General features: G+C 35.9%; 1 protein-coding gene across 5 annotated transcripts in view; it reads left to right on the top strand.

Annotated features, from left to right (window-relative positions):
* LINGO2 (leucine rich repeat and Ig domain containing 2) overlaps nt 1-23254 on the top strand; it is a 1215855-nt gene that overhangs the window by 1084052 nt on the left and 108549 nt on the right. The window contains exon 1 of one of the 5 annotated variants that reach the window (XM_036021523.1): nt 9668-10158. The exons of 3 other annotated variants lie outside the window; for them this stretch is intronic. The gene's annotated coding sequence lies outside the window, so the exon portion shown is untranslated. Of the gene's footprint in view, nt 1-9667; nt 10164-23254 lie in introns of those variants that run through there. One more of the 5 variants, XM_036021520.1, reaches the window with a different exon arrangement.

A 23254-nucleotide genomic window follows, 5' to 3' on the forward strand; every position in this document is an offset into this window, starting at 1 on the left:
TTCAGGAGGTATTATTAGAACAATTGTTAATCTGTATGGAAAAACAAAAGCCTGGATATTTTTCTCAAACTAACATATAATACAAGAAGCAGAAATCATAAAGGAAACATTAATGAATTTGACTACCTTAAAATTGTAAACTACTCATCAGAAGATATTTAGAAAATGAAAAGAGCAAACAGTGATAGAAGATATTTATGATGTATAAAACCAAAAAGTAACTAGTATCCATGATATATAAACAACTTCTTCAAATCAATAAAAAAGACAAACTACTTCAAAAGGAAAACATGAAGGCAAAAGAATAAACAGGCAATTCTTAGAAGAGAAAACTCAACATTCCAATAATACATGAAAAGATATTGTCTCATTTTTAATGAAAGAACTTCAAATTCATACCACAAAGATACACTGTTATAGCCACTACATTGGAAATGGTAAAAGAGTAGAATAATAAGTATTGGTGAGGCTGTGGAGAAAGGATAACTTTTATACATTTCTGGCATATATGTGAACTATCAAGGAGTGTTACTGATGTGCATATTTTATGATCCAGCAATTTTTCATATATGAATATATACACATACATATGTGTGTGTGTGTGTGTGTGTGTGTGTGTATTTGGAAAAGTCCTACATGTGTACAACAGAGTAAATGCACAGCTTTGATTGCAAAAGTAAAACTGGAAATAACACAAATGTCCATCAACAAGAGAATAAATAGTTACAGATAAATTTTGGGTTAGTGATTACTAAACAGCAGTGAAATAAATAAAACATTTTTATCAGCATGAATCTCATAATCCTAATGTTGAGTAGCAGCAGAAAGTAAGTCATAAAAATAATACATATGCTTTGATACTGCTCATATAAAATTTAAAAATATGCAAAACTAAACAATATTTCAGACTACATACATATGTATTATAACTATGAAGGAATGCCAAGTACTGATAAGAAGTTTTGAATGCTGATGACCTTCAGGGGGAAGAGAGGGAGTGACCTCACACAGGCTCCAATGATCTGTGAAATACCCTATTTCTTATGTGAGTGTCCTTTTAGCACTTCTCATATATTTTGTATATAATATATTATAAATATAATTTCATAGATATGAAATATTTTATAATTACAAAATAAAATTTGATAATTTAAAAGAATAACAAAGTTAAATTGCATTACAATGTCATAAGTATAAAATATCTTATAATTAAAAATAAAACTTGATAATTTAAAAGAATGAAAGTTAAATTGCTTATCCATCTCCTTATCACTTATCTTAATATGAAATAAAACCATCAAAATGAATGCATTATGAATGTGTTACAAATGCAGTCTTTTAATTCAAGTTTATTAAAGCAACAGCATTAATCTTTTTTACTAAAGTAGCTTCCTAAAATATTCCAGAAAAAAATCAACATAGAATACATGCAGCTATCATTAATTAGTTCAAATGTCTGGCCTTGAGTGTGGCACTAATCTCTCCAAGCCTGATCTTCATTTGTCAATTGAAATGATTGGATCAACGGACTTCTAAGAAACTTCCTGCAGTAAGTTTTATGTACCAGTCTTATATCTAACTTGAATGCCCTCTTCATTAAGCAGGAGTACACATTATAAACTGTGGTGTTCTAGAAGGCAGAAGCCATGTCTTTCATTGCTGTACCTTCAGTGCCTAGTCGAAGTACCTGGCATAATGCAGAGAGTCAAATAAAGGGCAGTGGATTAAAGGACTCTGGCATTACATGCTTGTGAATGCTCGATATACTAAAATCTCCTTATGTCCTGGAACTCATTACAAGACAAATTGGATGACTTTACACCACCATGACAAGAATCATGGATAACAAAATATCAAAAAGTTACAATACTTATCAATTCTAAGATACACATTTTTCACATTTTTGTCTTCACTGAAGACAAGATGGCTCTTGTAATTGATGACACCCTTTTCAACTGTTGTGAGCCAGCCAGCAGTTATGATGTAGTTGTCATTTCCTGATTCTGAATAAATTTAGGTATTATTCCTGGTGGCATGATACACAATAGAATTCCCTTGTTGCTTCACTCAACAAATCACTTAAGGAAAGAATGAGTCCTACTTGTCCTGTGTGAAAAGCTTCCATTGGCATATTCTGATATATTAAGAAAACTCAGCTTCAAAACTAGTAAAATAGGTTCTGGCATTTTAAAAGAGAATCTTGAAGACAATGGTAAAGTACCCTTTTAAGAAAATCTGCATCAAAAAATATTCTTAATGGCACAGATTGATTAGAAAAACACAGAAATAGAGAAATCTGAATTGAAAGAAAAATCAGAAGGGTTGGACTTCAAATGTGACTAGACTTTAGGAAATCCTTAACCAGTTTATGTGGCTTATATTTTCTTTATATAAACAAAAATATATTTTTATACACAGTATATCACTGATCTAGTCATGGATGCTATCAAGACTTAAAGGATTAATTCCCACTGTTATGTCATAGTTACAGAAACTGGGGGCCTGAGAGGGCAGCAGAGAACTAACCTGAAAAGTTTTGTTTTGTTTCATTTTGTAACTCTATAAAGGACACATTATAGTACATGAAGCTCTTTCATATAAAGTGCCCAGTGCAAATAACACCCCTTTTTTATTATGAAATCATAAGCATGTAATTCTGTAACATAACAATATCACACTCAAGCATACCATATGACATTTTAGGTTAAGTGTTCAAATTAAAACTATAACTTATTACACCCATATTATTACCCTACCAGTGATAATCAAGCAGGCATTACTTCTGTGGGACCCTGTATATGAATTTGTGGCACCCCCACAGCAAAAGTGGGGCAGACCAGTAATTTCCATCCTGACTTAGCAAACAGGGATACTGAAACTGAGAGAAATTAAGTGACTAGTTTGAGATGGTCCAGCTAAGGGGTGGCACTTGACATAAACTAATGAGGATAGCTGGACTTAAGTGCCTTCCTCTCTATCAAATGCTGGTAAAAAGCTTTGAGAATCTCAGTGAGTAGTCAGGAGGAACACTGGACAATGGTTTGGCAGAGATCCTGGTTAGCTAAGCCCAGGACCAGGGGGTGTGGTGAAAATGACATGAATTAGGATGAAAACGTGAACTAAAACGTCAAACCAAAGACCAAGGGAGACTGAGTTAATACCAAAATAGTTCATTATCACTAGACAGCAGGGGTAACTCCGAATCAAATTCAGGCAAGAGCCAGAAGAAACCCCACAAGGTATGTTCTGCTATCACAGAGCACACTGAGTTCTGATGGGGTCTCAAATCCTGCTCTTCCTGTTTTTTAAGTGGCCTGGCCTCAGATATATTGAAAAACAGAATAGCTCCTCGCCCCTTGGCAATAACAGTGGAGCAAGACTCCAGGGTATTTTGTACGGGTGAAGTTACAGATGAAATGAACAAAAGATATTTGCTGTGTTCCTGCCTCACTGCCCAACAATTAAAAAAATAAATCTAGAGGGAGAGTTTCTGCTCCTTTTACCAAATGGTTATTGTTTTAAAAGCTCAAGTCAGGAAATAGAATATTTTGAAGTCCTACTGGGAAGGCATATACGATTCTTCTCTCCTAAAAAATTGCACTGAACCTTTTGGCCTGAGAGATATAGTTTAGGTGAAGTGTTACTTTATGTTGTCAAGATCCATTTCTTTATTGGGCAGTCACTTCACAGAGTAGGCTATGTGGCTGGGATTCTGAAGGCTTTTGCTTATGGAAACTCAGAACTGGGAAATGTTCTGAGGCAAATGAGTACAAACTTCTACTTACTGTTTTTCTACTTAGCCAATTCTTGGGGACACCCCTGTAGAAGGTTGAAAGATGTGCTTGCCACTGTGTTTTCTGAAAGGAGATGGGTCCCAGAATGCAGAATAGAGAAACAGGGCTTCCAGAGCCTATCCATAGTATAGGCAAGATATCAACTGCAAAATCATCAAATACAAATGTTATAGTAGTCTTCTGACCAGAAATCATGCAAATTGGAAAATTGAAGAATTCAGCATTCTTTATTATTTATTTGGAATAAATCATGATTTGTTCTGGGTGACAGAAGAGAGGATTGCATGTAGGAGGTTGATGGCAATAGGAGCAGTATTTCTTGTTCAAACAAATTCTGTGCTTCACCCAGACCATTACATGCACTTTCTGAGGACTTATGCAGCATATAATAGGATACGAATACATCGAGAGCTGAATGGTTCAAACTCATATGATCATTTTATTAATAATTTGTCTTGAACTCTCCTTTTGTTTTCATTCTGGGATAAAAAATGCACTTCCTAAATATCTTTTTATACCTACATCTATGTTCTTATCTACATTTATACTTATTCCCAGAGTAAAGAGAGTGCAGCCAAGAAATAGCTCAAGCTTTAGAATTAGATAGACATGAAGATATTATATATATCCAGTTTTTATCATCCATTTATTGCTGAATTTTGCTCAAGGTAAAAAATATCTTTGTACCTTAATTTATTATCTATCAAATAAAGATAAAAACCCCACAGTATAGTATTCTTAAAGGAATTAAATTAAGTATTTTCTGCATGATCTTTAGGTTAAAGCTGTTAGCACTACATGTCTGTACTACTCCTGACAGCTCCCACAGAACCCCCTCAAGCTCTGTAGCCCCTCCTTTAGAATGTCACTCATAGTTTTTTCTTTCTTTTTTTCTCTTTTTCTGCCTGCCTCCCTCCCTCCCTTCCTCCCTTCCTTTCTTTCTTTTTTGAAATGTTTCCATTGCTATCTTTATTCTTGATAATGCTCAGAAACTCCCATTTCTGGTCAATAAGAGCCCCTTCAGGTTGATCCATATCCCTCTTTTTAACTTTATTTTTATTGTTAATACTATTATAGATGTCCCCATTCCCCGTCCCTTTGCCCACCTCCACACAGCCCCCACCTTGAGTTATTTTTGTTTTATGCCATTAACAGTTCTAGGAGCTTAATAAAAGACAAAACCCTTTTCCTCAGGAACTGACAGTATGGTGAACTACCTAGTTCCTCTTTTTCTTTCTTGTTTACATCTTCATTATGCCTACCCTCCAAACTTCACCTCAAGGGATTCCTTTCTCTCCTTTTTTTTTTTTTAACCAAAAATTGTCTCTGTATCCTTTGAAAATCTGTAGCATTTTCCTGCTTTTGCTACTCAGCTTTTTGTCTTCTGTTTCCCTGGTTTTGTAAGGTTTTATGTTTGTTTTCTTTTGGGGTTTTTTTTGTACATGTTCTTTAGAAGTTTACATTTTAGGAGGTGAAAGGTCTGGAATATTAGCTTTAAAAGGGCAGCATGATTCAGTGTGTTTTATTCACAGTGTATCCCTAGTAACCATAGAGTGAAAAAGCAGTTCTATAAATATTTGTCATGCATGAGAATGAATGAATGAATGAGTGAATGAATGAATAAATGAATGCCTTGCATCCCTCCCATTACCTTGCTGTACTATATATGGAAAATTAGATTTGGACTTAAAAGTTCTAGATTGAAAACCAAGCTCAGAAGGTGATTTTTCCTCTCTGAGACCCAGATTCCTAATATCTAAGATGAAAATAATATTTTTGCTTTATTCATATTACAAAATTGTTTTTGAAGCTCAGATAAGTGTGCTGTATATGGAAAGAACTTATTTGTTCACTGCTGAATTGAATAAAAATTATTACAACTAAGCTTTTAACGATTACTGTTGAATGAATAAATGCATGTGTTACAGGCTATCCGCTGTTTCTATCCTCTCCAAATTCATATGTTGAAGCCCTAACCCCACAGTGTGATGGTACTTGGAGATGGGGCCTTTGGGAACTAATTAGGGATAGAAAAGTCATGAGTGTGGAGCCTTCCAGAAGAGATTAGGCCCTTATAAGATGAGACATGGGAGAGGGAGTTCCACCAGCATCCTACCTTGCAGGGGGCACAAAGAAGTTACATGAACATACAGCTAGATGCTGGCTAACTGCAAGCCAAGGGCCCAGAAAGAATGAAATCTACTTGCCACACCTTGATCTTTGACCTTCCAGCCTTCAGAAATGTGATAAATTTCTGTTGTTTAAGCCACAGAGTCTAGAGTATTTTGTAATGGTAGCCCAAGCTAAGAGAGCATGAATGAATGAATGAATGGGAAAAAATATGGTTCTTTGAAGTCCAAGCAATTTAGGGATTCAATTCAGAGGTAAATAAAAGAACTCCAGAGGGAACAGAAGCTTGAGTCATTCTAGAGAATTAAATAAGGCTTAAAAGTGCTGTGCTGTGATTTTACTGAGTATGTTGCCTAAAATCAGCTTTGTTTAGAAGTTCAGGACATCATGGAAAGAATTAAACTGTCTATTAAGAGACTGAGGTCTTAGTATATGCCTCTGGGCAACTCACTTTAACTCTCTGATCCTCTATTGTCTTATCTATAAAATAAAGATTACAGTGCCGGACATAGCAGCCTCCTACCATTGTTGCGGTGATCAAAAACCTTTATGTGTTGAAAATTTTATGTGGCTTGTAAACTGTTAATTGCCAATAAAATGTGAGATATTACCAGACGTAGCATGTTATTAAAGAATTTGTGCCATATTCTTTGCTTCTCAAAATTAACTTTCTTACCCAAGGTTGACTTATGACCTAGAAATTTCTAACACCTTGGAATTTACTGACAGTGTTACCTTTTGACTCCACATCCCAATCCTGTGCCATACTTCACAGAGAAGAAACTGTCCCATAGAAGCACAGTGATTCATCTAGGGACACTTAGCTTGCCGATGGTACAACTAAGTTCCCAGCATGTGCGCAACAACTCCAGATATGGAATTCTTTCCATCAAAGCACAAAGATCTGTGTGATGTTGTCTTTAAGTACAATAGCTTTTATTTTCAGTGAGATCTAGTGTTCCTTATTATTATGTTCAATCTAATAAACATAATGCATGAGATTTTATAAAATTTTCTACTACATTTAAGTTTTGGTTAATATGTCATATTCTTATTAGGAACTTATTTTCAAGGTGTAGTTTAACAACGGGCCCCTGGAGATTAGATTTGGACACCTACCTGTGTTACAGATATTTATTTTTTTCCACAAAGATTTTAAATAGCCTGTTACTATAAAAATGTTTTATGCTTATTAATATCAAAAAAGTGTATGATCATGTGTATTTTGAGACTTTGATTGCTGGCATAAAATAAGAGGTACATTTTCCATATATACAGATATTATTAAGCAAATAATAAGATGGGTAGAAGAGTCTAGATTGTATTTAAATCTCTGGAGGCAGGATGATGATGAAGTGAAGAATTTCAAAATTGGCTTTTGAATGTAGCCTGTAACTAGGCACATGGTAGACATTAAAGAGAAATTGCTTCACTAAGCACCATTATTCTAAAGAATAGTAAGAATAGCAAGTGAAGACATCGATGACCTCAGAGGGACATGAATAACACATTATGGCTCAGATTATATCGACAACCTAGCCTGACTCCCAGGAATTTAGAGCAAATTTTGTATTCAGAAGCCAGATGGGTTTCTTTAAGAACACTTCCATTTTTAAAAGATCTTGTTAAGTCAGTCTTAGAGGAAGAAAAGATTTTTTTCTGAAGTGCAATAAATTTTCTTTCTCCAAACCGTATCACTGAATGGCAGTTCAATAAGGAAAGTCTAAGTCCAGGACTTTGAATGTAGTGTGGAAGGAGAGCTGGCGCAGTTCTCAGGAGCACACCTATTCTCCTAGCAAACCTTTCTGCCTAGGAAGCTCCAAGGGGACTGAGGTCATGATGCAGTTTCAGGACCACAAGAAATCCAATGGGAAGTTTTCCATCTAAGCATGAGATCATGGCCTCTTACTGTGATGGCCACTGTGCCATCCCAGAACACAGATTTAAATCATCATGATAAACAGGCAGATAAAAGCTAGGATCTCAGTATCCCTTTGTCCAGAGGAAACAATCCAGACACTGATATTTCCCAAGTTTCGCTCTCTCCTGCTGATCACAAATATGTTGAAAATATAATGTGTGCTAACTGATCTGACAGTCAAAATCATGGAGAAAATGCTGGCTCTCCCTATGCTACCAAGTCAGTAGGTTTCATTTGCTTCCAAATAAGGTAAATGAAGGTAACCAGGGTGCTTATTCTGCCACATAAAAGCCATCTGGCCTTTGAACACATCAGACTGCTGCATCCTTGTACAGGACACACCCCTCTATGTGCTGCTTTGGGTAAAGTAGGAACCACGAAGGAACCTCCTTGATTAGATTTTATTTTTCACATATTGTCAAGATCTATATCAACATCTTTATGTATGTGTGCACATGTGTGCATGTGGACAACTGAGTTAAAGGTCTTTCCTGTTCTTCTGAGCAGTTGAATGTTGCTGTATTTATTTTGTGAGCTGATGCCACAAAATAAATTTTCTTCCTCATCATAATCAAAACTTTATCACCACTATCTTTGTTATCATCATCACCAGTACCATCATCACCACTAACAATCACTGAGATTTTTTTAGTCTAATATATATGGGGATAAAAGTAGCTTTGGTATTAGCCCCAATTTATAGGTAAGAAATTTATGGTTTGGAGACGATAAAAAAAGTTTTAAAGTTCATGTAGCAAAATTTGGCAAAGTTATATTCAAACCAGGGTCCATGGCTCCAAAGGTACCATCATACCACATTGTTCCCACATGCCCACCCTTACCCCCAGAAGACCTAAAATCTGAAAATTAATAGAAGAGTTTTGCTTATTTAGTAATCAATATCTTGAATTCTACCATTTTAGACTTTTAGAAGATGTATGTTTTGAAAATATGACAATATATATACTGGGTCATCAAATATATAATATACATACTTTTAAAGGTAATAATGTCCCAACCATAATGTATGCAATTAAATCATTGTCCTTTTTACCACACAACTCTCAAATATGTACTTTTGGATGGTTGCTGCCCACCCCTATGCTTTCATCCACAGTGGCCTCTTTTTAGGTCATTCATATATTTATTCAACAAGTGTTTGGGAAGTACCTGCTGTATATCAGTCACTGTTTTAGGGGCTGGAGTAATGAAAAACAAATGCAAATTTCATCATAGTACAGAACAAAAATGTGATTATTAAAATTGATCTTAAGGCAGTGGTTGGTTTTATTTATTTTTATTTAGAGTCCAAGAAAACCAACAAGTTTTATCTCTTCCAGTCTCATTCTAAAACAACCACACCCACTGTGCCTGTCCTGCATGCAGGGCTTTATGCTGAGATTTGTTGAGACATTAGAGAGAAAACATGTCCTGCTTTCAAGTAGCAAGGGCAGGAAAGCTGTGCTTCCAAGAATTAGGATTTTCCCAAGACTCTGTCTAGGATTCATTCTCCAAAACATATCCTTTAATGCCTTAGTAAGTCGCTCTTTAATATATGCCCTGGACCCTGTGTGTTTTCTAGGTGTTCTTTGGTGGAAGTCTTCAGAGATTAGTAATTTCCACCTTACCAATGCCATGCCTAGCAAGATGTGACGCAAAAACCATTCCCCCATCATGCCAGCTGGCAAAGGCATGAGCTGAGGTTTTGTTCAGGCCAACAGATCAGCCCTCTAAGGGTTAATTAGAAAGCAGCCCCTTTCAGGACCTGGAATTGTTTACTTCAATTGCTTTCTTGCAGACTGCCATGTTTCACTTGGGTACTAATTGTGCCTGATGGACCCATTATTTTGTAATCAGAACAGTTCCTTGCCTAGCTCTCTGGGGGTTAATTATATGGATGAGGTAGTGCCCCGGATATTACTAGCAGACAGGACTACTTGAATTTCTCACCAATCTTATTGGAGAAAGTCCTGTTACTATGAACATTAGGGGTTCTCAGCACCAGTGGTGCCTTTCACAGTTGGAGTTTATTAGGTTATTGTGCCAAGACAAGCCCGGCTGATGCATCAATGCAGTCCTGCCTGGCTTGGCCCCCTTTCTGCTCACAGAGGATTTGTGCCAGTGGACTCTGGAATCCCAGTCTGCATATAGGCAGCCCTGTTCACTGCAGAAGATGATTCCTGCTCCGGGTTAAATGTGTACACCTCCTGGAAATGTCGGCGCCTTCAAGCCGAAGGCACTTAAAAGCTAAAAAAAGCGGCAATCTACCCTGAAACATACTGTACTAAGCACAGCAAGAGACCACAATGATTGGTAAGGTGAGGAGACATTTCTCTCTGATGTTGTTATGCCACTCTGGCTGCTGATGGGGGCTGACCTTGTAATCTACCATTTCTTTTCACCTTGTTTCACTCTCCCTTTACCAAATTTCTAGCTCAAGGCTCTTATGTAAAGTGATTGCACATTATTTTTCAGTGTTTTTTTTTTTATTTTACAACAAGCCCACTGGGATTTAATAACCAGGAGAGAGTATTGTGTATTGAGGTGTGAATTAAGAGAATGGTAAATTCCAGAGCTCAAATATCTAAACCCTTCTGCATTTGGGACCACTAGGGAAAACAGCAAACCAGGAAAGAGGGACTTCTTTAGCCCATGAGGCTTGGTACTGAAACTCACTATATCAAGTGTAGTGAAGCAATTCTGTTGCATGTAGAAATGTCTGAACTATAATCATAGTTAACTCAGGAAAACAATCTTGGAGAAGTACAAATTGTTTTTATAGGGTTTGTTCTTGCATAGAGTCTTTCTTTATATAAGAATAACTGGTTCTCTGTCACATTAATGTTTCTGTCTTCCCTTTCCTGTCTCTCTAAAATCAATGAAAACATATGCTCCAGTGAGGATTAAGGAAAAAAACAACCATGGTTGTTTAGGGGTAGAAAATGCAATATGATGGAAAGTGCTCATGATTAGTGTGAAGACCTAAATTCAACTCTTATTTCTCTCATGAATAAACTGTGAGATTTGGGACAACTCACTTTACATCTTTGAATCTCAGCTTTCTTCTCTTTAAAACTGGAGTAATAATACTGACCTACTTTCTGCCACAGAAATGGTATAAGAATTATGCATAGTGCTTTGCATTTATTACATGGACTATTTAATATAATATGAATGAAGGCTAATTGGATTTTAAAAAACAATATTCTAGAAAAATTTTCCAGAGGCATTAAGTATTTATAGTCATGTATATATCTTAACAACAAAAGAATTTATACTGATAGATGACATTTTATTACATTTCTCCATTTCTATACCCACAAACAAAACAGTATGAATTGTTTGTATCTTCATGCTGCAACTTCAAGATTATTTTAGAAACTAGCCTGATACTGAAGTCTGTTTGCCTAGTTTTATGATTTCCTGTGTCAGAGGAGAGTTCTGTTCTACTGAAGCCAGGTAGAATTTTTCAGTGTCGAATAAAGAATAAATGTAGTACTAAAAATATATTAGGTATGTAAAGTGTCCAGAATGGACAAATCTATAGAAGCAGAAATTTGATTAGTGGTTGCCTAGGGCTGTGGGTTGAGGAAGATAGCAAGAGAATGACTGCTAATGAGTATAGGGTTCTTTAGGAAATTAATGAAAATATGGCGATGGTTACACAACTCTATAAACACAGTGAAAACCATAGAATTGCACATTTTAAATACATGGATTGTATTGTATGTAAATTAATATCTCAATTAATCTATTAAAAGATACATTTAGAAATTATGTATATATTTGGTGTGTGTGCACACACATATGTATATATACATATATGTATATATGTGTATTACATTATGGGCATAAAGTAAACAACTGGATAGATATTAATGGATGGGTGGCTCTGAAATGGAAAATGCTGATTCTTTAATGAAATGCTTCAATTAGAAAAGAGGAAGAGAGCAGAAATTAGTCACCAATCCCATGGCTCTGAAGAGTAATGCTGGGGAGGACTGTGCTCCATGAGAATCTGATACAAAGTTTAGCAGTTTCAGTTCTGAATCTGAAGTTACTCCATATCTCACTTTTTTTCCAGTGTTGGATTCTTTTTTTCATTTGTTTCTGTAATGCTTAAATATCTGGACTCTATCAAGCCTGTCCCTATGTGAGGTTCAGACAAATTATTGGTCCTAAAGACTCTCTGGCAATGAGACAGGAAACCTTTCATACCTTAGAGCCATATCAATTATTCCCAATGCTTAAGATATATTTATGTGATGCCTATAATGTAATAGTATAAAACATTATTATAGTAAATAGAACATGTTGTGTGTAATAACTATTAAAATTTAAACTTGTTAAAAAGCTAAGAAAATACAACTATTTAATAGTAGGTTATATTAGGTTGGAATAAGTTATATTTTAATGTCTTAATATTACAATGTCGTTTTCCCATCGTCAGCTAGTTTTAGCTAATCTAATATATTGATAAGAGTATAAGTCCATATATTTTGTGACATTTATTTAGTTTAAACCTACTAATAGAAACAATAAATTTACTTAAGCAGCTGAACTATGTTGTAAAAACATGTTAAGTCACCACTTGTATACCTATGTGTGGCAGCACTTCCTCCCTTGCCTAAAAATATCTTGGGTACTTATGCAATATAGAAAACATATGGGTGACAATGAATATGTTATATATTCATAAAGATTAAGGTTAGTTTATTTTATTTTGTTATGGCAGTAATTGCATTGCATCTGTCACCCCCACCACTAGTGAGAGCACCTTATTTTGGTGTCCACCAGAATTGACTTTAGTGATGATGGCAGCAAATGCTTTGATCCATTAACATTTTTAGTATCAACTAGCAGTTGGAATTATTCATTAGCAAGTATAAGCAGCTAAGAGAGATGACTTTCCAATTGGCACAGCCATTTATTGAGAACTTACCAAGTTCGGGCACTATGCTTGTCTCTAGAGATATAATAATCAAGTCATGTTTTGGCTTTAGAGTAGCTAAAAGTTTAATGGTGGAAATAAATGAATAAAAAAAGAGTGATGATGCAGTAAGATATGTGCTGTGACATAACAGCACACAGGAGCAGAGAGGACACTAAGGAAGGTGGCAATGTTAGAGCTGATTTTATAAAATGAGAAGTTAACTACATGTAAAAATAGGCAGAGAGAAGATCCTATTTGATTTTCACCAAAACCTACGTGGTAAAATATTTCAAGAGGTTGTTAGTAAGTGAAAGAGCTGGCATTCACATCCAGGAATTCCTGATCTTCCATAACACTCCCTTATAAATTGCATGAAGAAGAGAGATCTCTTCTTGGACAGTTCTCCTACTATGCATTAGTAACTGGCAAGCACTGTATACAAGGCTCATTTTAACAACATAGGCTGGAATTTTACAAAGTGTACCTTGTAGAATAGCAGTCCCTGAAAATGTTTAGTGGCAGATGCTGCCATGGCTAAATAAGCTGAATGCTCTGTTTTTTCTCTTGTAGTTTATAATACACATTGTCATAGAGTTCTGAGAAGTTCTGAAATTGAATGAATGAAGGAAGGAAGGAAGGAAGAAAGGAAGGAAGGAATACTTTAACTTTGCTTAAATTGATTATTCCAAAATGAGTCATGGAATATATTTTACCCCATATAAATTTGAATACCATGGGAAAAAATTAGTGTAGCTAATACCATATCAGGACAGACAGGGACAATTTGGTTTAGGATAGTTTGAGTTTTTTTAGTAATGGATTATCAGTTATCACAGTAACAGCTCCAATTTCAAAATGAGAATAACAAACATTACATCACCATGTATATTTTTTAATGTTATTATATGGTCCTTTTCTACCATCTATGTAAAGTTATCTATGAGAGTAGTTCTGAGATTAACCTAAATCAAGATATTCTCTTAAAATCTAATATACTTCTATATATAATTATACATAATTATAAAAATATGTATAGCATTTTAATCTATGGTCATATTAATTTCTGTCATTATCATAAGAAAAGAATGGACTGAGTTAGTCAAAGATACTGTGTCACTTCATTGTAAAAGAAATGCCAGCATCTCAGCTCCTCTCTGCTTAGATCAGGACTTTTGGAGTTGCAAATAGCAAAAAGACAACTCAAATAAGGTGAAAACATAGACCCTGTTTCTTCCACTCCATACACCAACAGAATGGCCATGGCAGCACCCAGAGCAGTCTTAGAGCTGTAGGTCCCAGAGTGTGTGATACTTGACAGTTCTTGCCATGGGATGGCAGACTTGGGTCAGTCACTATGCCAGGACTAAAGCTGTCCAGTCAGGTCTGAGCATGTGCAAATTTGCTGGGGCATCCTTGGAACATGAAGGATGGGGGCAGACCAGGGGAACCACCTGAATTCTTTGTATTTATTTAAAAATGTATGAAGGGAAATTTTCCCATTGAAAGAGTAATAAACAGGACAAAAGCATGCACTCAATATTTGCTGTATACCTACTCCAAAACCAATACAGGTGTGAGTGACCACATAGAATAAGTAAGACTTACTTTTCTTTTAAAACAAATTATATGCTTAGGCTTCAAATAGGACTAAATAACAGTATTAATTTTAAGAAAAATCAATGTTGAGTATGTATGTTTAAAAAAAGGTAACTAAAAGATTTTAGTAAATAACACAGTAGATGGCTAACAAAGGAGAATTTCTTTCGCTTTTCCCTTCCTAAAAATCTAAATTAAACTCAAAAGCAAACCTACTTTTTATGGAAGTCCATGATACAGATGAAAAGTTATGAGAAAATATATTGAAATCCTAGTGTTCCAATGAAGCATCTAATTCAACATGGAAGCCACAAAAGTTCTTCACAATTTACTGAAATTGTGTCTTCTTTAATAACTCCTTATGCTTTATGCAAACAGTCTTGCTGCAAATACCACTATACCTGACAAAGATGCAATGTTGAATATGACAGAAGTGGGCAGTGCCTAGAGTGGCCTGGCAAAGAGTCCATGGTGCAGACTTGTTTACCTGCACCTTTCCCTGCCTGTGCCTGATCTGTCAGGACATTCATGAGCCATTTGAAAACAGAAAGAACCATCAATCAGAAAAAAATGCACCCCTATATTACTTGCATTGTTATTTACAATGGACAAGATCCAGAAATAGCCCAAGTGCTCATCAGTAGATGAGTGGATGAAAAATGGAATTCCACATGGCCGTAAAAAAAAAAAAAGAATTCTTACCTTTTGTGACAGCATGGATGGACCTGGAGATTATTACTCTAAGCAAAATAAGCCAGTCAGAGAAAGACAAATACCATATGATCTCACGCATATGTGGAATCTAATGAACAAAATAGAAACAGAGGCATGCATACGTAGAACAGACTGACAGATCTCAGAAGGGAGGAAGTTTGAGGGAGCTAAATAAAATAAGATGAAGGGACTAGCCAAATAACATATATGCATAGCCCAGACAACAGTGTGGTGAAAGCCAGGGGAGGGGGTGCAGGGGCTGGGTGGAGGTGGGCAAAGGCAGGAAATGGGGGACATCTGTAATAGTGTCAACAGTATAAATAAATTAGTAAATAAATAAATACAGAGAGGACCATATTAACATAGAGAGAAGAAAAGGAAGTCGAGCCCTTCTAATTCAGAGCAAACTAAGTCTGTCAGAATGTATGAAATTAAGCCAGTTCATACATTAGGATAAATTACAAGGAAAGGAAGAAAAAGAGTTTTCAGTATTTTGTTTTGAAGTATATTTTGTAAGTAAAGCATATTATGGTTTCTGGAAATTCTTGATTAAAATCTAGCTTCCTTCTGATAGGGACATATGTTTTGGTTTTGATTTGCATGGTTTATTTTTGTTTTGTTTTGTTTTAATCAGAAAGCAAATTATATTCTGGTAATGTCAATGTGAAGGAATCACCATTTTAGAGGATACTTTCATTTGTAGTATTAGGCATGTAAGCAAAAACTAAGGAATATGTAAGAGTAGTATTTGGATAGTTGAAAAACCTATATTTCTAAAATAACAGCATAAAAACTTAAGTAAATATTGAAAATTAAAAACCTTTGGAAATTATACCTTATAATATGATCATCTCTCCTTATGATTCAATATTCATAGATAATATCAATATGATGTTTTGGGGTTTTATTTACAAATCTATTTACTATAATTTTCTATGAATTAGTTCATAGAACATAGAACCTGTTCACCAAAATATGAACTCAAATTGATGTCTGTTCCTCATTCTGTTTGTTTTATAGATATGGAGAGGGAATAATAAAAGACTTCAGTTTCTTGTTTCTAAAATTTTCATAAATATAGACTGAAGAACTTCATGCTTCAGCCAACAAAGATAATATATTTTAGTTCTCCTAACTCCACATTATACACTATGTTACTTAAGGTCTACATGAAAAAGTTTTATATATATATATATATATATATATATATATTTATATATTTATATAGACACACACACACACACATATATGTGTGGGTGTGGGTGTGGAGACTAAGGCAGATCTTATGAAAGGTCTGTCTCATTTATCATCTACTGCTGATCTTTCCACACCCTCTGTAGCCTCTAACTGAAAGTGTTTAAAATAACCAGACGAACAAAAATGCCAAGTCACAAAGAAAAACTCAGTTATAACCACAGCTCCTTTGGTTCAACTGAGTGAAAGCAAAAGGAGGTGAGAGAAGGTTCCAGGTCCTCCATGAATTTGTCTGTCTGGCACTCTTTGTTTTCTTGTGGTTAATATTTCTCATACGACCCTAATGATAAGTATATGAAAGGCTTACATCCCCAATGACCCTCTCAGCATGGATACCTTGAGTTCTATAACTGCACCAGCCCCCAGTATCACACTTACACAGGGGGAAGCCATGCCTAGGGTTTTGTTCCTGCCACTGGGCTATATATACCCTGTTTGTCCTCTGCAGAGCCAGTAGAGCCACTCACTGGCAGAAAGTGGGCTAAGTTTGCCCTGTGTAAGAGGTGTTTGTAATGAGTGAAAGTAAGTTTGTAGTTATTTGTATAGAAAATAATACAATAATTAATAAATAATAATGCAAGATTAAATCCTGTGTTTTACATACTCACAACAATAAATATACTTTTGCCCCACTCCCTATATTTTTAGTAGTAGTACTGGCAAGTGGAGGGGAAGAAGTTTTCAACAAACTAGCAAGTGAGTCATCTATTTTCCAAAAGACAAGATTTCCATGAGGGGAGTTGTCCATGCCGTGCCTTTGGGCAAATCTCATGAACACTCTCAGCATGGGGTACTGGAAAGAGTTTCTACTTTCTGAGTGTGATCAGCTTTGTCTTGAATCACATAGTGTTATGACCCCATGTAAGTAACTTATAGCTTAATTTTCCTCATCTTTACAATGGAGATTAACTCATTCATTCAACATATATTTATTAAGCACCTACATTGAGACACATTGTGCTGAGCACTAGGGATACAAAGGTGCATACAGTAAGTTCCAAATAACTGGTAACTGATATTAAGCACAGGTTATATAATACATAGCCTTTCTTTCTCCTCTGTAGCTACTGTTATCAAATACTGTTTTTATTTTATTGAGTATCTGTTCTGTGGCTAGCTGTAGAAAATGAAAATAATAATAATTAATAATAATAATAATAAATAGCAGGAGCCAAAGTCCCCATTTGTAAGCAGTTCATGATCTAAGAAAACAAAATAAAATCTGAGAATAGAGAATAACTTGGATTCTTTCCTGCCTTGAGCATTTACTTCCCTTCTCTTTAAAATTACCAATATCTAATTCCAATATAGACCTATTAAATCAGAATCTTGGTGTAAGACCTGGACATCAGTTTAAGATTCCCCAGATGATCCTAATTTGCGGCCATGGTTGAGAACCACTAGTCTAATAGTTTGCAACCCCTAAGACTGGCCACAGTGCCTTAATTATAAACCTACCTGAACTGCAACAAACTGATATCCCAGGAAAGAACTCAGGATTCAGCATTATCAGGTAAATTGGGACTTCTTTGAAAATTTTACTGGATTCAGTTTCTATACTATTCATTTTAATAATAATACAAATGAATACCATTTATTAAATTGTACATAATTAAAAGTTCTTTAGCAAATATATGCTTGCAAAAGTAATATCTACTCTGCAGTCATTTGTTAGCTTGCTTCTCAACATTTGTCTCTTTGGATTCTCCTTGCCCATGTGACTGACCCATAACCACACTGTCAGCAGGTTCCCAGAGCTGCCACATCCTCTCTCTAGCCTTTTGCTCACGTTGTTGCTGCTGCCTGAACCACTCTCTCCACCTCTCTGTCATCTAAATCTTTTCCTTTCTCCAAAATTCAGGATGGATATCACTTGGTCTAGTAAATCTTTCCTATTCCTACATTGGGTTAGGGAGGCTTCGTCTCAACTCCTAAAAGGAGGGGAAAACATACCTTATGTTTCCCCTATTAGGGCCTATCACATGGTCTTGCCTATTTATTGTTCCATATTACTCTCTGGAATATTTCAAAGGCACAGGAAACATGACTGTATTAGTCACCATTGTATTCCCCTTTTCTATATAGTGACAAGCCTATAGTAGATGCTTAATAAATATCTGTTGGATTAAATATGTCTGAATACAGATATTTATGTGTGCACATATACGCTAAGTGAAATGTGGTATCAATTAGCCAGCTTTTTCACACCCAAATAACTCTCACAAAAAATTTCCAAATAACTCATATTTTTCTGTGAGTTAACCCTTTCATGCCAAATTTCATGCTTTTGATAGCTAATAGACATCCCTTCTTTCTGCTTACCTTTGACCTCCTTGAGCTTTAATTCATTATCTATAATTGAGACCCTTTTTCTTAAAAAGTTTGGAAATGAATAGCATAGATCCTTTCTAGTTCTAAAAGCTATGATTTCTCAGTCCCATTTTTGAGGACTGACATATGCCACATAGTCACATAGGAGACTCATGCTGTAACATTAGATGCCTGCTATCCCAAGTGTTAAAGGACTTCCTGGGCTATACCATAGCCTCTCTGGCAGATGGTGCTGGTGTACCTCTGGGGAATGAGGTACTCTGTACTAAGAACCTGAAATCCCAGCACTATGCTCTTTAGCTTCTCAGAAGCCCCCCAAATTCCTCACACTAGATATTGCATCCTATGCATGCAATGGGAGCAATGTGCTTTGTGTTGAAGCAGAAATAATGTACAAATGATAGCCTAATAAACGTCATTACTTCTAATTACTGGTATTAGTATTTTAAATTTCCATTCTCCAGGATTATTGTTGTTTTTATTATTAAGTACCTTTAAACTTGTAGCACTTTCTGATTTTGTGAAAAAGCAAAGTTACCATGGGAATATATTTGGGCTGATATTTCAGAATTCATAATTTTGTTGCTCAATTCACTGCAAAGAACTATGTGCTTCTCAAATGAATTAAAATTTAAATCTAGAACAGGCTGGGCCCAATTCACACCCACTGCTGATTCAAAGCTTCTTATCATATCAAAGTGATAAGAGCTATAGAGCACAGTGCAAACAACCCAAACTGAATAATGAGAGAGGCCACATGGAGTTTCAGGCAATGCCTACAGTGCCCAGGGCAATTGTACTTTTGAATATTCTAGACTTATTTTTATTGTTAGGTACAGGATATTTCAATACTTTACTGTGCAAACTCTGTGTCTCAGACTCTCTTGCATATTCTAAGGCAGACAGTATATCTTTTTTTTAATTCAAGTTCTATGAAAGCTATAAATGGAAGTTGCTAGGACTGCTCCCAGAATTAATGGGAGACAGAAAGTCTATTACTACTCAGTAGACAAAACTTAAGAATGTAGAATGCTGTACAGAGACACCTGAAAATGGATTAACTTTTCTCCAGGAGATTGAGAATTTTTCATATGTCTATAAACTTGTCCCAGTAATATATGTAACTGTGTCCTTTCTCATGGGCTCAGCCTTCCCACTGGAGAAAACAACGTCTGTACTGGTTGTGCAGGGGTGAGGAAATCCATGGTGTTTGTCTCTGCTTTATAATGGAATGAAACTCACCTAACTGTGACAGCCAAAAACCTTCTGAAATGATGGTTTTCACACAGCATTACTTGTAGAAAAATGAAATCATGGAGAAAACCTTGGAAAATGATTAACTAAAACAGAACTTTCATCTTTGTTATATTTCATCTACACTCATTACTGGTATAATAGCATGTTGAACTCACCCCTATCACAATATGTACCTCATGTATTTTCCCATTATTTTATTTTTAAAAAGTTCAAATCTACAATTAGTTGAAAAAGTGATAAAATGAACATACAATACCCTTCATCTAAAATCACTGAATTTGATCACTTAGCCACATTCACATTGGTAGGTGCTTTCTCCACGTATATTCATAATATCTATTTATGAATATATAAATATTTCAAATAGCATAAATATGTGAATAAGTTACAGGCATCATGGCATATTACCCCAACTATTTAACTATTTCAGCATCTGTGTCTGAATATCTAGAAATCTCCTCTATGTAACCACCATAGCATCCGTATACCTAAGACTTTTAACAGTGACATGATATTATTTTATTTATGGTCCATACTCAAGTTTCCCCAAATATCATAGTAATGTTCTTTTAACTGTCATGCAGCAGTGGCATTATTAGTATCCAGTCAATGATCAAACATTGCATTCAGCTGTCCTGACTCTTTAGTGTCCTTTAATACTTACCAAGTATATTTTTGTCTTTCATGACATTAATGCTTTTGTTAATCTTTCCCTTTATGTCCATCAAGATTTACCTCACATGTATAGGTGCTCATATGTTGGGTGTGTAAATGGTCAGTAGGGTTATATGCTCTTGTTGGATTGTTCCTTGTGTCATTAGGTAGTATTATTCTTTGTTTCTTACTATAGCCTTGGTCTTAAAGTCTATTTTTTGGGGGGGGGATATAAGTACTGCTATTCCAGCTTATTTTCTTTTCCACTTGCATGAAATATTATTTTCCATTCCTTTACTTTTAGTCTGTGTATATCTTTCAATTTGAGATGGGCCTCTTGAAGACAGCATATCTATGGGTCTTGTTTTCTTAACAAGTTCAGTTAAGAAAACATTAACCATTCAGTTACCCTATGTCTCTTGGCTGGGACATTTAAGACATTTATATGTAGGTTGATTATGTATAGACACATATGTAATGCCATTTTATTGTTAGATGTTTTCCTCTGTTTTTTCTCCTCCTCCTCCCCTCCCCCTCCCTCCCTCCCCTTCTTCTTCCCCTTCTTCTTTCTTCTTCTTTCTTCTTTCTTCTTCTTCTTAAAGCAAGCCCTTTAACATTTCTTGAAGTACAAATGTGGTGTTAACAAACTCCTTTAGCTTTTTCTGGTTTGGGAAGGTCCTTATTTCTCCTTCAATTTTAAATGATAGCCTCGCTGATTAATGTAGCCTTGGTTGTAAGTCATTGCTTTTCATCACCTTGAATATTTCACACCACTCTATTCTGGCCTGAAATGTTTCTGTTGAATAATTATATACCAGTCTAATTGGTGGTCCCTTGTAGGTAACTACCTGCTTTTCTCTTGTGGCCCTTAGGACTCTCTCCTTGTGTTAAAGTCTTGGCATTTTAATTATAATGTGTCTCGGTGTAGGCCTGTTTGGGTCCAACTTGTTTGGGACTCTCTGAGCTTCCTGGACTTGTGTGTCTTTTTCTTTTACTAGATTAGGGAAGTTTTCTGTCACTATTTCTTCAAATAGGTTCTCAATCCCTTGCTCACTGTCTTCTCCTTCTGGTATTCCCTTGATGCGGATGTTGTTATGCTTCATGTTGCCCAAAATGTTTCTTAAACTCTCCTCCTTTTGGTAAATTCATATTTTTTGCCCTGCCTGGGTGTTTCATTTTTTGTTTGTTTGTTTTTTACCTTGTCTTCCAAATCACTGATTTGATCCTCTGCTTCTTCTGACCTACTATTTATTCTTTCCAGTGTATTATTTATTTCAGATATTGCATTATTTATTTCTGACTAGACATTTTTATGGTTTTTATGCCTTTTTTCATGCTGTTGAATATCCTTATAATCATTACTTTAAACTCTCTGTGGATAAATTGCTTGCCTCCATTTCATCTATTTCTTCTTCTGGTGAATTCTCTTGTTCTTTCATTTGTAGTATGTTTCTTTGTCTTCCCATTTTGGCTGGTTCTTTGTATTTTTTGCCTTAGCTGTTAAACTAATCAACCTGTCCAACTTAAATATCACAGCATGGGGCATGGGGCTATTGCTTCTCCTCAGGCTGATGACACTTGCAGAAGAGTGCTGTGCCTGAGAAAGATGGCTTCTGCAGTGTGGAAGAAAGATGACTTAGCACAGGGATCCTGATGAATGTTCCTTCAGTTCATTCCCCAAAGCCACCAACCCCAGACTCTCCTCAATCAGCTCTAGTCTACTCTTCCCTCCATTTGCTGGAGTCTAGGGTAAATGGCTACAAATGAAATTTTGTGTGTTGGCCCTTTAAGAGTCTCTCTAAGTCTCCAGCTATCTCTCCCTGGCAGACAGAAACCCTTCTGCTTTTCATAGCTGGGGTTATCTGGGTTTCTTTCCAGCTCTGGTGCTATAGGGTAGGAAGCCCAGCTTGGGGTTTAGACCCCACATTACTCTGACAGAACCCTACAGTCTCTGAATTATCCTTCTAGAAGGATACAGCTGACACCCATGGGAGCCCAGCCAGTCCTCTTGTGTTTCCTCCACAGTCCCTAAGAGTCTTGTTGCAGTGAAGTGGTTTCTTCTGTCTGTACTTGGTTATAAGGCTTCTCTCCAGCTACAGCTCATTGGTTATTAATGATTCTTTCTCTACAACTTAGCTGTAACTCCACATTGGTCCTGGGAGCAGTTAGTGTAGCTTCCAATTACTCCTCCACCATCTGGGATCTTCATTTGTCATTTTAGTTGTTCCACTACCATCTACTCAACCACCCATACCAGAAACCTAATTATACTTGACACTTCAATGTTCCCTCCTTTTCTCCCACCCTTAAATAATAAAAAAAAAAACCCTACCTGTTATACTGGTTGAACATTTCTCCAAACATTTCCCTCACTTATATTTCCATTTCAGGCTTCCATCTCCCTCTTCAAACTATTAGATCAGTCTGCTAACTGACCTTTCTGCTATGCTAGTCTTGGTCCCATCAAATTCAACTTTAAGCCAGTTTGCAAAGTGGCCCATTTAAAAAGCAAACCTGACAACCTTTCTTTCCTGATAAAAACTTTCAGAGACCTCAGGTCCAGCCTGATAAATTAGCCACCTATAATATGATTTCCCCCTCCCTCCTATCTCATCCTGCCTTATATTTTTGGTTACAGTAACACTGAAACTCCTGAAATAGCATTGGTAG

Source organism: Phyllostomus discolor, chromosome 3 (genome assembly GCF_004126475.2).
Source record: "Phyllostomus discolor isolate MPI-MPIP mPhyDis1 chromosome 3, mPhyDis1.pri.v3, whole genome shotgun sequence".
NCBI lineage: Eukaryota > Metazoa > Chordata > Mammalia > Chiroptera > Phyllostomidae > Phyllostomus > Phyllostomus discolor.